This window comes from Electrophorus electricus, chromosome 1 (assembly GCF_041902795.1).
Source record: "Electrophorus electricus isolate QZ-2024a chromosome 1, ASM4190279v1, whole genome shotgun sequence".
Taxonomy (NCBI): domain Eukaryota; kingdom Metazoa; phylum Chordata; class Actinopteri; order Gymnotiformes; family Gymnotidae; genus Electrophorus; species Electrophorus electricus.
Window position 1 is genome coordinate 3,124,649 of NC_137497.1, and position 14,011 is coordinate 3,138,659.

The 14,011-nt window shown below is 41.3% G+C and overlaps 1 protein-coding gene across 6 annotated transcripts in view; it reads right to left on the bottom strand.

Annotated features, from left to right (window-relative positions):
- LOC118241338 (uncharacterized) overlaps positions 1-14,011 on the bottom strand; it is a 198,880-nt gene that overhangs the window by 135,388 nt on the left and 49,481 nt on the right. The gene's annotated exons all lie outside the window — the stretch shown is intronic.

The following is a 14,011-nucleotide window of genomic DNA, read 5'->3' on the forward strand; positions in this document are numbered from 1 at the left end:
GTCTAACCCGTCCTGCAGGGTAAGAGTTGATGGATGGGATTAGGGATTAACTCTTTCCGCCTCCGAGTGCCAGTGATGGTTATTAAAAATGTAATCACAAGCAACAGAGATAACTGTGAACGTCTTGCTTCAGGTATCATTTTTTGATGTTACCATGGAAACAAGTGACCTGAAGTCCCCTACAGATTCTATATGATGATGTGAACCTCTTCAGAAAACACGTGATGACGTTACAGAAAACATCACAGATCACAAGTCCAACTTCCCCAAGAGCGGATATTTTTACACTGGAATACCTCACTCTGTTCGGGGTAAGTGGGGTAAGTGGACTGAATAGTGGGGTAGGTTCTAAGGGGGGTTTGTCCTCCTTCAGAGTGTTGGTCACAATGCAGGAGTGTTAGTGGTGATATTCAATGATGTATGTTCCAACACCAGCACATTCACTATGCACATTAATATACAGACTCGAGTTTGTGAGAAGTATATCGATGATATGAAGTGAGAAGCATGTTATTAGAAATATGAGAAATATGGTCTGGAAGAGAAAACAGAGCATACATACAAATAATAATTCCATCATTATCAATGCTAGGCACTCATATACAGTTATACATTCACAGGGAATCTACTATGCAACATGAACACACCGTAATTACTTAGGTTGTCCAATAGCACCTTCTAGGAGGGGGATTCAGTACTGCTCCTCTTCTTACAGGAGAAGTTCCCCCTCGACACAAAGCTAAAGTTTCTGTGCTAATACATCACATATATTACGCACATCACGACTAACAGTTCAGTCCACACTAATGTTGCCTTACAGCACTAATAGTGAGAAGTGACAACATTATAGGAATAATAATGACAGTATTGAATTAGCAACTCAGTAGGCCAATTCTGTAATGTGTTCACAACGGTCAGTCTTCAGTAATAACACACACACACACACACACACACACACACACACACACACATACACACACACACACCAAATGAACACAGGATGTAACACTCTCTTTTGGTTTGTGTTTTTCAGTAATAGTCACATGAATGCTTTATAGAGATTATGCTCTCCTGTCAGTCAAGAAATGCAGTAAACATTCACTGAGTCTCCTAAAGCTGGACTGCCTTCATATTACTGGGCTTTCCAGAAAAAAAGATTGATTAATACTTTGGTTCCACATCCAATATAATTTACTCCAGTTATTCTTTTTATGAGCCTATACACACACACAAATATATATATAGAAAGAGAGAGAGAGAGAGTCAGAGAGGGAGAGAGAGACAGAATGGTTCAGTATGGCACCAAGGATTATTTTCAGATGAATGGTGTGGACTGTCAGGTGTACAATATAATAAAGTCACTCTACAGTATCATCCAGCCGTGTAAAAAGAACAGAATACAAAACAAAGAAGTAAAGCAAGATATCCTGAAATAACAAATAATGTAAAATATACTCCCATGGCAATCCCAGCCAAGTTCAAGTTCAAGTTCGGTTTATTCGTCAAATACATAGTCATACACAGTATAACACGCAGTGAAATGGTGGAGAGTGCTCTGTCCAAACTGAGGAAGAGAACCAGGGGTGCATAGAGAAAAACATATATATACAGATAAATATATATATTCTATGTATGTACAAAAATATATTAACAATGTATGTACAATATATGTATATTATGATTATATACACAATGTACAATGTATATGGTTGGGTATATATGTACACAATCTACAGAATGTACAGATCCATTTTATATAATAACATATCTACAGTTGTTGTTGTGTAACAGGGTAATTGAGTATAAATCTAAATCTATATATACAGATGTACAGATATACAGTCATGTTACATGGTGGTGGTGGTGGTCCCCACAGTTTATCAGTTTCCCTGATTCAGGGCCCGAATGGCCTGTGGGAAGAAGCTCCTCTTCAGCCTCTCTGTCTTGGTCTTCAGGGAGCGGAAGCGCCTCCCTGACCTCAACAGAGAGAAGAGTCTATTGTTGGGATGGGTGGGGTCCTTCACAATTTTCCTGGCCTTGGTCTGGCACTGCTTGTAATAGATGGTCTGCAGGTCAGAAAGTTCCGTATGAGTGATGCGCTCTGCTGAACGCACTACCCTTTGGAGTGCTTGTCTGTCCTGCTTGGTGCTATTCCCAAACCAGACTGTGATGTTCCCCGTGAGGATGCTCTCGATAGTGCAGGTGTAGAAGTTCCGCAGTACTTTGGAGGGCAGTCTGAAGTCTCTTAGGTGTCTGAGGTGGTAAAGACAATGATGAGCCTTCTTTGCCAGGGAGTTGGTATGGCAGGACCAGGACAGGTCCTGCGAGATGTGAACACCAAGGTACCTGAAACTATCTACTCTCTCCACTGTGGTTTCACTGATCCTCACAGGTTGGTAGTGCCGCTCCTGCTTCTTTCTGCAATCCACGATCAGCTCCTTTGTCTTACTGACGTTTAGGAGGAGATTATTTTCCTGGCACCAGTTTTCCAGGTGTTTAATCTCCTCCAGGTAGGCCGTCTCATCGTTGTCCGAGATCAGACCCATGACAACAGTGTCGTCAGCAAACTTGACAATGATGGTGGAGCTGGAAGTGGCAGTGCAGTCGCAGGTGTACAGTGAGTAGAGCAGGGGGCTTAGGACACAACCCTGAGGAGCTCCAGTGCTGAGGGTGAGGGTGTCTGTTAGGAAGTTGGAGATCCAGTCGCACAGGGATGTATGCAGTCCTAGATCCCCCAAACAAATATCCATTATGTGTGTGTGTCTGTGTGTGTGTGTGTGTGTGTGTGTGTGTGTGTGTGTGTGTGTGTGTGATACATCAGCAACATTGAAACTACCATGGTCTTTCCTTGTGTTTCCCTTCTTTCTACGTTCACTTCTATTAGCTGGTTTTCTCATCACTCTTTTACAGCTTTGTTGCCTATTGAAGGCCGTAACAGTGATCTGATGATCTAAGTCACAATTATAGACAAACACAGTCTAACTTGATAAATAAACACAAATGCACAGTTGTACTGATCACATCTGTTATTAAGCACACTGAGTAAACATAGTAGTGAGTAGGGAGGGGATGATAGTGATAAATGCTGAACTGTAGTCGACAAATAGCATTTTAACATAATTTCCCCTCCCTTCGTACAGGTGAGTCAGTGTAGTGTGGAGCAGATGTGCAATTGCATCGTCAGTGGAGCGGTTGTGGCGGTATGCAAACTGCAGTGGGTCCATGGAGGCTGGCAGTGAAGATGTGATGAAGTCTCTGACTAGCTTTTCAAAGCACTTCATCACGACTGATGTGAGGGCGACAGGACGGTAGTCATTGAGGTCGGAGGGTCGAGGTTTCTTCGGGACGGGGACGATGGTGGATTGCTTGAAGCTGGACGGGACGATACCGAGCGTCAGGGAGAGACTGAAGATGTCGGTGAATACCGGGGCTAGCTGATCTGCGCAGGCTTTGAGGACCCTCCCGCAGATACCGTCTGGTCCCATCGCCTTCCTGGTATTCACCCTTTTAAACACTCTCCTCACGTCACTCTCCGTGATGATGAGAGGGCGCTGTTCTATGGTGGGCCCCGCGCATGTGCCACTGGCTGCGCCGATAGTGCCATTTGGACTAGCGCTGCTAGCATTAGTGCTGTTAGCACTAGCGCCGTTAGCATTGGTGCTGCTAGATGTAGCCTCGAAGCGAGCAAAGAATGTATTCAGCTCGTTCGCCAGAGACTCATCCACACTCATCAGTCCGGAGGGTGGGCTCCTGTAGTCCGTGATCGTCCGTAGTCCCTGCCACAGGGATCTAGAGCCACTCTGCTGGAACTGTGTCTCTAGCTTCTTCCTGTAGCGCCGCTTCGCCTCCCTCACCGCCCTGCGCACTCCGTATGCTGCAGACTTGTACTCGTCCATGTTCCCGCTGATGATCCCCGCATTGTAGGCAGCAGTGCGAGAGTTCAGAGCCTCGTGGATGGTTCTGTCCACCCAGGGCTTCTGATTGGAAAACTTCTTGATGGTGATTCTTGGGATCGTGTCGCCCACCAGGACGGCAGATTCGGGGGATTCGGCAGATAATGTGTGTCTGTCTATTTAAACCCCCGTCAGTGCGTGCCTCACCGTTGGTCATTGTTTGTCTGCTGATGTATGTAAAACGCGTATGTGGTCATTGTTAGATGTTACTGTAGCCTGTGTTTAGTTAAATGCATGTCTGTCATTAATGTTGTGTGTGAGTGCCACCGTTCTTCATGTTTTGTTTTAATAAATGTTTCACGCCATCGAGGGAGTCTGTGCGTCCTGCTCCACACCCACCGGCACTCGGGCCAGCGACAACGTTACACAGGAACATCTGTTTGTGAATGGAATAGTCATTAAACACTATTTGGACAAATGTACTGTAATGATGCTAAGTGATTGTTAATTACAAAAAATTGTAGATGGTACACTGGTTATATGAATGGAAAGACTATATAAACAATATAGAGTTTTGTTTGCACACATGAAAAACGTAAGCCAGGTAAAACTGAGTGGTAGCTCTGTGGTTAGAGTACTCAACTTGTAATCAGAACAATGCCAGTTTAAGCCCCAACACTAAACATTTGGGCCCCTGAGCTAGGCCCTTGGTCCTCAGTAGCTCAGCTTGTATTCAGTGATATTTGTAAGTCACTTTGGATAAATATGTAATCTGTAAATGCCATTTGCTACTTTTCCAAATCTTTACAGTGCACTCAGTGGGCCTCAACAGTTGTGTGAAAACAGAAACAGTATTTTAAACCCTTAGCTAGATTTCTCAGAATGTGATTTCCGAGTATATTTGTTCATTTATTTATTCATTTGTTTAAAATAAAAATGTATGTAACTTACCCAAGTCCATTTTCTATAATGCCTACTGCATAGTACTGCAAAAATATCAAATTCAACGTCTTTGCCATTAAATGCCGTCATGAAGTGGGAGGACTGGGTTCTCTTTTGTCTCCTCAGTCGTGCCTCTCCTCAGAGTTACATGGTCACATGGAGAACAAACTGTAGTTCATGAATGTGTTTATCCCCTTTTCATAATCTCTCTTTTAGTATCTGCACAGCCTTCAGTAAAGGTGAATCTGCTGATTACCCTAAGAGGACCTGATACACCTGCAAGTGTAATAGTAAAGGCATCTGTGATGTGCATCTATGGACTGAGTGTATACAATTAATTACCAAGTTATTGCTACCAAGCCATTAAATATACGCAGGTAGAATCGTTGCATCGTTACAGCAGTAGAACTGTCACGGAACGCTCACCTCCCGCGAGGCACGTGGTTGGGCCAGCCATGTGCAGTGGGAGGACTTTCGTTTGTAACCACACCTGCACACACCTGCACCTCATTTTGTCTGTGTGTATTTAAACTCACGTCAGGGTGTGCGGAGTTGTTGGTCATTGTCAATGTAACGCATTAATGTATTGTGTTAATGTTAAATGGTAGTGTCATTATTACATGTATTCCCAGTTATCGTGTCTGTTTATTGTTAACCGTTTCATGTTCCGATTCTGTAATACTTGTGAGTGCCGTTGTGTTTATGTTTCCATTAAATGTTCGTCCCTGTCCAGGAAGTCTGTGTGTCCTGCTCCATGCCCTTGGGTACTTGGGCCACACGCGTTACAAGAATGTAGAATTGTAAACATCATTATCATTAATTATCATTAATGTTCAGATTTGCAGCTCTGTAGTTACATTGTCAAAGCAACTTTATATTATAATGAAGTTCCTGACTGGATTTCTCCTCAACTTTGAATTATTCAGTTCAGATTAAGCTTGGTGAACCTCTGATGTTGGATTTGCTCATATCAGAGTCAGTGGAGGACAGCACAGGTGCAGCTGCTCCCTCTAGTGGACAGATCTGCACTGTGGATGGCCACTCACTGAAGTGTGAACCTGAATACACTCGGAGAGTGTCGCTCATCATGACTTGTAATTAAAAAGTTACCAGTTCAAGCTGCCACTGTTGGGCACCTGAGCAAGGCCCTCAATTGCTCAAAGTTTTACCCAGCCATGATTCCAAGTCACTTTGAATAAAAGTGTCAGCTGAATGTTGTAAATAAGTGGTGGTGTGTGTCTAGTTGCTTTTCGAGGGAAGAATTCCCTGCTCTATCAGTTGTTTGTCTATCTGTCAGTTGTTCCTCTGGCTATCTTAAGCATCTCCTCTGTAGTGTGGTGGTTCAGATGGATGTCCTTGTGAGGGCAGTGATTGGATTCCTATACTGGGCTGGTCAAATGTGTCTTTCTTCAATCACCAAGCACTGTCTACCTTTGTGTGTTTCTTTAGTCTTTCCAGTATTGTAGCAGGTAACGCAGTGCTCTGTAGTGCTCCCACTCTCTCAGTTCACTCCCCTTCCCTGTAGTCATTACATCTTTTGGTTGGCTTCTTCTTCTTCTTCTCCACTTCCCTTTCCTCCTCTGCACTTGGGTCCATCTAGAATGTCCCTCCTTCCTACAGTATCCACCAGGCACACAGTCTGAAGGGGTACATCACCCCCAATCAATCTGACCGTCCTGCTGTCCTGATACAGAGGTCTGTGGTATCTCGTAATTAAAATGATTTGTTGAGTTTTTCTCAAAGCAGTTAGTAATAAGTAAGAGATGCCATTGCTTGTTTGCTGACAGGCAAATATTTCAAGCCTGATATTTCAAACATGAACAACTCAATGTGAACTAGCTAGGAGACCAGTTTCCAAATCATCTGATTTGGTTGGCTTTGTATATATACATATGATTTTACATCGATACTGATTAAATAGTGGTTCATATTTTGGTAGTTTGAAGTCTCCACTCTGGTACATAATTATACTTCAATACTGTTTAAATAGTGGTTCATATTTTGGTAGTTTGAAGTCTCCACTCTGGTACATAATTATACTTCAATACTGTTTAAATAGTGGCTCATATTTTGGTAGTTTGAAGTCTCCACTCTGATACATAATTATACTTCAATACTGTTTAAAAAGTGGTTCATATTTTGGTAGCCTACAGTGTCAGACTGGCTTATCTTATTCACTTGGTATATATTGTATGATCACTTGTGTGTGTACCAGAAGTCCAGTCATGTGGAGATCAGAGCTCCACAGTGGCTTTGCTGTTGGTTCTGGTGGGGGTGGGGCTTGTAGCAGCAGGGCCACAGAGGAACAAAATTCAGCAGCTGCCAAAAGGAAGTGCTGTAACAGGTAACCATAACAACAGAGGAATAAATATGAATGGACTATATAACCTTCCAGATGAAAAGCAGAGTTTTTCTTCAAATAACCTTGAGAAATCAATTTGAAATTATTGAACATAACCAGTATGAAGTTCAAATGAAAGGTGTGTAACCACAGGACAGAAGAAGAGATTGTTACCCACTAAAACTTACTTAATTCATTCATTCATTCATTCTCCCACTACTAATAACCAATATGTCTCAGAGAAAAATTCCACAGTGAACAAGTAAAAAGAGATTTTTTGATTGGTGCTTTTAGTCATGTGGGAGCTGGTACATTTACGGCTTTGTAGGTGAGTGTCAGTGTTTTAAATCTGATGTGAACTACTACAGGGGCCAGTGGAGAGAACACATCAGGAGGGTGACATGGAGAACTTCAGGAGGCTGAAGACAAGCTGTGCAGCAGCATTCTGCATGAGCTGCAAGGAGCTGATGACACAGAGGGAAAGACCTGCCAGGAGAGAGGGACAGTAGCCCAGTCTGGAAATGACAAGAGACTGACAAAGGACAGGTGCATTACACCTGTACCAGAACACCAGAGCTTCTGTGAGAGTGGTGTTTGGACCTATACCAGAACACCAGGGCTTCTGTGAGAGTGGTGTTTGTACCTGTACCAGAACACCAGGGCTTCTGTGAGAGTGATGTTTACACCTGTGCCAGAACACCAGGGCTTCTGTAAGAGTGGTGTTTACACCTGTACCAGAACACCAGGGATTCTGTGTGACAGTGGTGTTTGCACCTGTACCAGAACACCAAATATTTCAGAGGTTATTTACTTATTTATGTTTACATCAAGAATCCCATCATGACAAAGAGAATCAGAATTAATCTCTGAATTTGTGTGTTGACAGTTTACCTAATCTGGAAAGTGTTAATTAATTCACTGAGTCATATTTTCTCATAACTATAAATGTGAACTTATCTGATGTTTGCCTGCATACGGACTCGAGGAATAATTTCAGCCATCAGAAACGAGTGACGTTCAAAGGCACTCGGTGATTCAGGCAGACACATGCCTATCCACACAAGCAGTAACACCTGGAAGACACACAATACAGCAACACAGTCCATCTCGAGTTGTGAAGCACCACTCCAGGCGCGCTGGGTGAATTTAATCAGTCATTTAAATCATTTTAATCATGTCATGTAGCCAGACAGTCAGACACTGTATTTCACACAGAAATGACCGACAGACAGGTTAAAGAGCGGCTAGCTAACTCGAGCGGTTCGCCCATTAAATCTCACTTTTACAGTAAAGTCTTGACGTACCGAGACCGGGAATTAAAGCCAGAAAAAAAGGACTCGAAGGGAAAAATGTAAAAAGGGCGCTCGGCTTCACTTACCGCACGCTGTAAAGCAGAAGTGAGACAAGGCAACAGCACAGCAACGGGATGGCAACGGGAGAGCCAATGAAAATTCGAGAAGCAAATTGGAACAGACCAATGAGAGGACGCAAGTGTTCTGGAACATACTGGAACAAAATCAGGGTCAGTAGAATGGGGGTCGACATGTAGAGACGGACAGAGCCAGAAAACGAAAGCAAAACACAATAACAAAGAACAAATACACCGACAGAAACACAACTGGGAACAGGTTACATGGCAAAAATGTGGAATAAAGAATACATGCTACACGAACAGCGAACACGACAGGGGCTTAATATAAATGGAGGCTTAGTGCAGTGAACACAGGAAGAGTGAACAATAACCAGCGACAACACTAGAGACACAAGGAATATATACACTAGTTAACAATAATATATACACTAGTTAACAATAATATATACACTAGTTAACAAGTAATATATAAACTAGTTAACAATAATATATACACTAGTTAACAAGTAATATATACACTAGTTAACAAGGACTATATACACTAGTTAACAATAATATATACAGGAGCTCAAGGGCTGTTTAGCTGTGGGGATAATTAGGGTTGAGTGGTAACTGGCTGAGTGGTAGTTGTGGGTGAGGGTTTGATTAGTTGTCCCTATAGTTCTGGCTGCAGGAGTGAGGGAGAGAAGAGGGTCTGTACTGTTTAAATGAAAATTAAATCATGTTTAATTATGTTAAACGCTTTAAGAAAATGAAATTTGTGCACCCAAGTACGAGAAAGCTCAACCGATTTCTATCGACTTGCGGCGAAATGGCTGCGCATTTCCCATAAGTATCATTCAACGTTCATACAACATATAACACAAAGAGAAACGTTGTCATTTGACAAAACAATAATGTTTTGAGGAATGAGGAAATAAAAATTAGGAAATGTATTATTAGATATAAATAGCGAAATGCTCCGTCTATTATAACAAGTATCTTAGCTAGCCTAGCCAGCTAAGTTAGCCAGCTAGTTAGCTAATGTACCTCAAGAAAAGTAGCTAAGCTAGTTAGCCAGCTAGCTAAATTACCCAGCCAGCTGTATGTTGTAACTTGCATAACGAACAAATTTTAGCACAAATAGCAAATATTGTAGCTAGCTGGTTGTCACAAAATAGTGTTGTTCTTTGTAATTATAATTTGGATCTATGATGGTGTAATTCTGTCATGTTTATTAGCTAGCTAGCTAGTTATTTAACGTTGTGAACATGACAGAAAACTCCTAGCTAACTGTATTAGCTATGTTAGCTAGTTAGCCTGATAAATGTGTGTATGTTTGGTCCGGGGCTTGCTTTATTCAGCTACAGTCTTATTTGGTTAAATTAGCTAGCTGGCTAACTAACAATGCCTAATGAAATCTAAAACTGTGGGTGTCAAGGGGAGTGCAGGTGTCTGCTTTTGTATCTTCTGCCAAGAGCTTGGTAGGCGAGCTAATTAGTCAGCTGACAACTGGCCGTTTAGCAGCTAAATGTAGGCCTGTGAGTGGCAGCAAACGTCTGAGGTATTTTAGTGAGTTGTATTGATCAAAAGTATTGATGATTCATTTTGTTTTGCAACGAGAGACACTGCATTTAAATTCGAGAGGAATTTTGTTCCTTAAACCAGCTAGTGACCTGTTAGATTTTATTATTGCAAATATGTAGGTACATGACAGTACGCATAGAACATATTAATTAGTTAGAGCTTATTTGTACCTGGGTAAACAAAGGAATGCCTCATCCCTATGTTGATATTATGCTTATAATTATATATTATTATTATGCTTATATTAAGATAATTGTGTTTCTCTTTCAATAGGTTAGTTTCTAAAAGTAAGATTAATCTTTCATATTAAGATGGACAGTGACTGCATATTAAGATGGACAGTGATTTGACTTTTTGTCAAATTTCTTTTGGAAGCAGTAGACAGCTCATTTGTTTTTTCAATAAATTTTCAAAATGCACTCTTAATATAAAGCAGGGTCATATGAGTTGAAAGATATCAAAAAAATATTTACAAGCCAGTATTGTTTAGTTGAGACTTTGTTTGCAAGATAAAAGAATATTTTTTTGAGAAATTTTATAAGTTTAAATATTTTGCTTTTGTGTCTGTATGTCCATAGGTCTATGTCAGATCCATTAAAAGTGAGTAGAAAGTTATTAAAACTGCCATTTCTGCATAACTGTGGTGGTTCTGAAGTTACTGAGATTATGTGGAAATACCAGTATACTTGAAAGCATTTGTAAATTAGCAAAATTAACAATACATATATGAAGCTGAAGTGCTTTTATTATATAGCTAAGCATTGTTGTGCAGAATACAAAGAGTTAGCTGTCCACATATAAAACAGAAACAGACCAATGGATACTTTCACTCTATGCAAGACATGTTAGTCAGTCAGCTAACTTCAGTATGTATTTACAACTGGTCATATGTCATTGGATTAAACACATGTAATGTAGGTATTTGCTGCTATTAAAAGTGTCAACACACTAAGACCATATTAATTAATAACAGCTTATTCATAACATAATTATGACATTTTAGCCCACATCCAAGTTGCACTCTAAGCAGGACTTTAGCCTGAGTATTACTGGCACTGACCTCTCTATTTTCACATGAAGATCTGTATTTGATAGAGACTATAATGCACTTCTGTAAGTCGGCAAATGCTGTAAATGTACACTGATGTCCTCATTTATGTTTCTGTATGTTCAGATTACCTCACATCATCTCTAAGTAAGTTAAAGAATTACATTTGTGGCTTAGCCTTTGTTTCCTTTTAAATACTTCATAAAACTGGCATCGGTTTTTACCATCTAAATCATAACCTTCTGTATTCAGCGAATACAGAGAGCAACTGCAGCCAGTCTAAATGTAAAATGATTTAAATGAAGTAAATGACAAACATTCCTTTGAAGTATTTTGGCTCTTGTACAATGACACCATAATGTGGGGAAATTCTTTGACTCTTATTCAGTGACATTAGAAAAAAGACAAATTACAAGTATAGAAACATTGAGAGTAACTGGTTATGAAAGGGGGAAACTTGGTGACAGTATATTTAAAGCTAGCTACAACATGTCTCAACAGCTAAAAATACTCCCATCCTCAACTACTCCACAGCAAATTACATTTCATGTTTAAATACCATTTAACAGTATTTCAGGATTTCGGCATTATTGCAGGATTACATTTAACATTTAATCATTGACATCATGTGATGTAGAGTAGATTTTAAAATCAGTTTATTCTTTTTTTAATATGACAAATGATGGATTATTAGTATAATAAATGTGGTTGCTATGGTGTCGCTAGGGTAAATGTTGAGGGATATATTTTTGTGGGGGTAATTTTTCTTGCATGTAAAATGGAATCCTGAAATACTGTTGACCTGTTAAGCCATTCCCAGGGAGTTGTTATGTGAATGGCAGGATGTTACCAAATGGTTGCTATGGTGTCCCAGATGGCTGCTAGGGAATTACCAAGTGGTTGCTTTTGGGGTAGTTGGAGAAAGATGATGGGGTATTTAGATGTTGGGGTAGTGTGGTTGAGGGCTGTTAGTCTAATGGGTTAATTGTTGTTTAGGGGTATTAGGCTGCGTGGGAAATGGTTGAGGGCAGTTTGGCTGATGGGGTAGTTGTTTAAGGACTGTTCAAGTTCAAGTTCAAGTGTGGTTTATTTGTCACATACACAGTCATACACAGTACAACTCGCATGTACAATGTATATGGTTGTGTATGTATATGTACACAATGTACAGAATGTACAGATCTATTTGTAAAATTATATATTTACAGTTTTTACAGTTTTTATGTTACATGATGGAATAGAATATCTATATATATACAGTTATGTTACATGGTGGTGGTGGTCCCCATAGTTTATCAGTTTCCCTGATTCAGGGCCCGAATGGCCTGTGGGAAGAAGCTCCTCTTCAGTCTCTCTGTCTTGGTCTTCAGGGAGCGAAAGCGCCTCCCTGACCTCAACAGAGAGAAGAGCCTAATGTTGGGATGGGTGGGGTCCTTCACAATCCTCCTGGCCTTGGTCTGGCCCCGCTTGTATTAGATGGTCTGCAGGTCAGGAAGTTCCGTGTGAGTGATGCACTCTGCTGAACGCACTACCCTTTGGAGTGCTTGTCTGTCCTGCTTGGTGCTATTCCCAAACCAGACTGTGATGTTCCCCGTGAGGATGCTCTCGATAGTGCAGGTGTAGAAGTTCCGCAGTACCTGTGGTTGTAATTTGAAGTGAAGGCTAATTGGCTATGGGGTAGTGTCCAATGTCAGCCAGAGGAGGATGCCCCCCCCTCCTCTTTGAGTCTTGTTTCCTCTCAAGGTTTCTTCCTCTTGGTCTGGGGAGTTTTTCCTTGCCACTATCACCCTTGTCTTAGTCACTGGGGGCTTGGACTTTGACATTTGTAAAGCTGCTTTCTGGGGTAGGTGTTGCGGGGCTGTCAGTGGGCTATTTGGCTGTTGGGGGTATTTAGATTTGAGGGGTAATAGCATCAAAGGAAACAAATGGGCAGCTCTGAAAGTTCTCTGTGAAAAGAACTGGCGGAGAAAGAGCGGAAAGCTCTTAGCATGAAGAAAGTGTGACGGAAGCACATGACAGCACCACTCTCCTCCTCTTCCTCTCCTTCATCACGCTTTCTCTCATACACCCCATGTTCTCTCCTTCCTCTCTGGAACCCTGCTGTGCTACAGCACTCAGCTACTAGTGTACACCTCTCTCTCTCTCTCTCTCTCTCTCTCTCTCTCTCTATCACAAACACACACACACACTACACCTCACTCTCACACAAACTACACATCTCTCTCACACACACACACTGTACCTCTGTCACACTCTATACCTCACTCTCACTCTGTCACATACACACACACTACACTTTTCTCTCTCTCGCACACATATACTATACCTCTTTCTCACACACACTACACTTCTCTCTCTCACACACATATACTCTAACTCTTTCTCACACACACTACACCTCGCTCTCGCTCTGTCTTTCCCACACACATACATTACACCACTTTGTCTTTATTTGACATGTACAAAAAATCAAAGCACTCAACAGCAATGAGAGTCAGCATTCAGGAAGTTGAGAAAATCAGAAGATGAACTTCTGTACTACTGATACCAGCAGGGGTTACTACAAAGGAATTCCTTGAGATCAACTGAAACTTTAATTCTGGGGTCTTTTATCCTTCTCCCTCTTAGTGAGTGTCATTCCTCCAATCATAGTCCTCTCTCTTATCTTCATATCTCTTAGTGAAGTATCATTCCTCCAATCATGATCCTCTCTCTCTTATTTTCATATCTCTTAGTGAGTGTCATTCCTAAAATCACGGTCCTCTCTCTTATCTCCATATCGCTTAGTGAAGCGTCATTCCTCCAATCACAGTCACAACAGTAGACACAACAGTAGTAAATGTAATTGA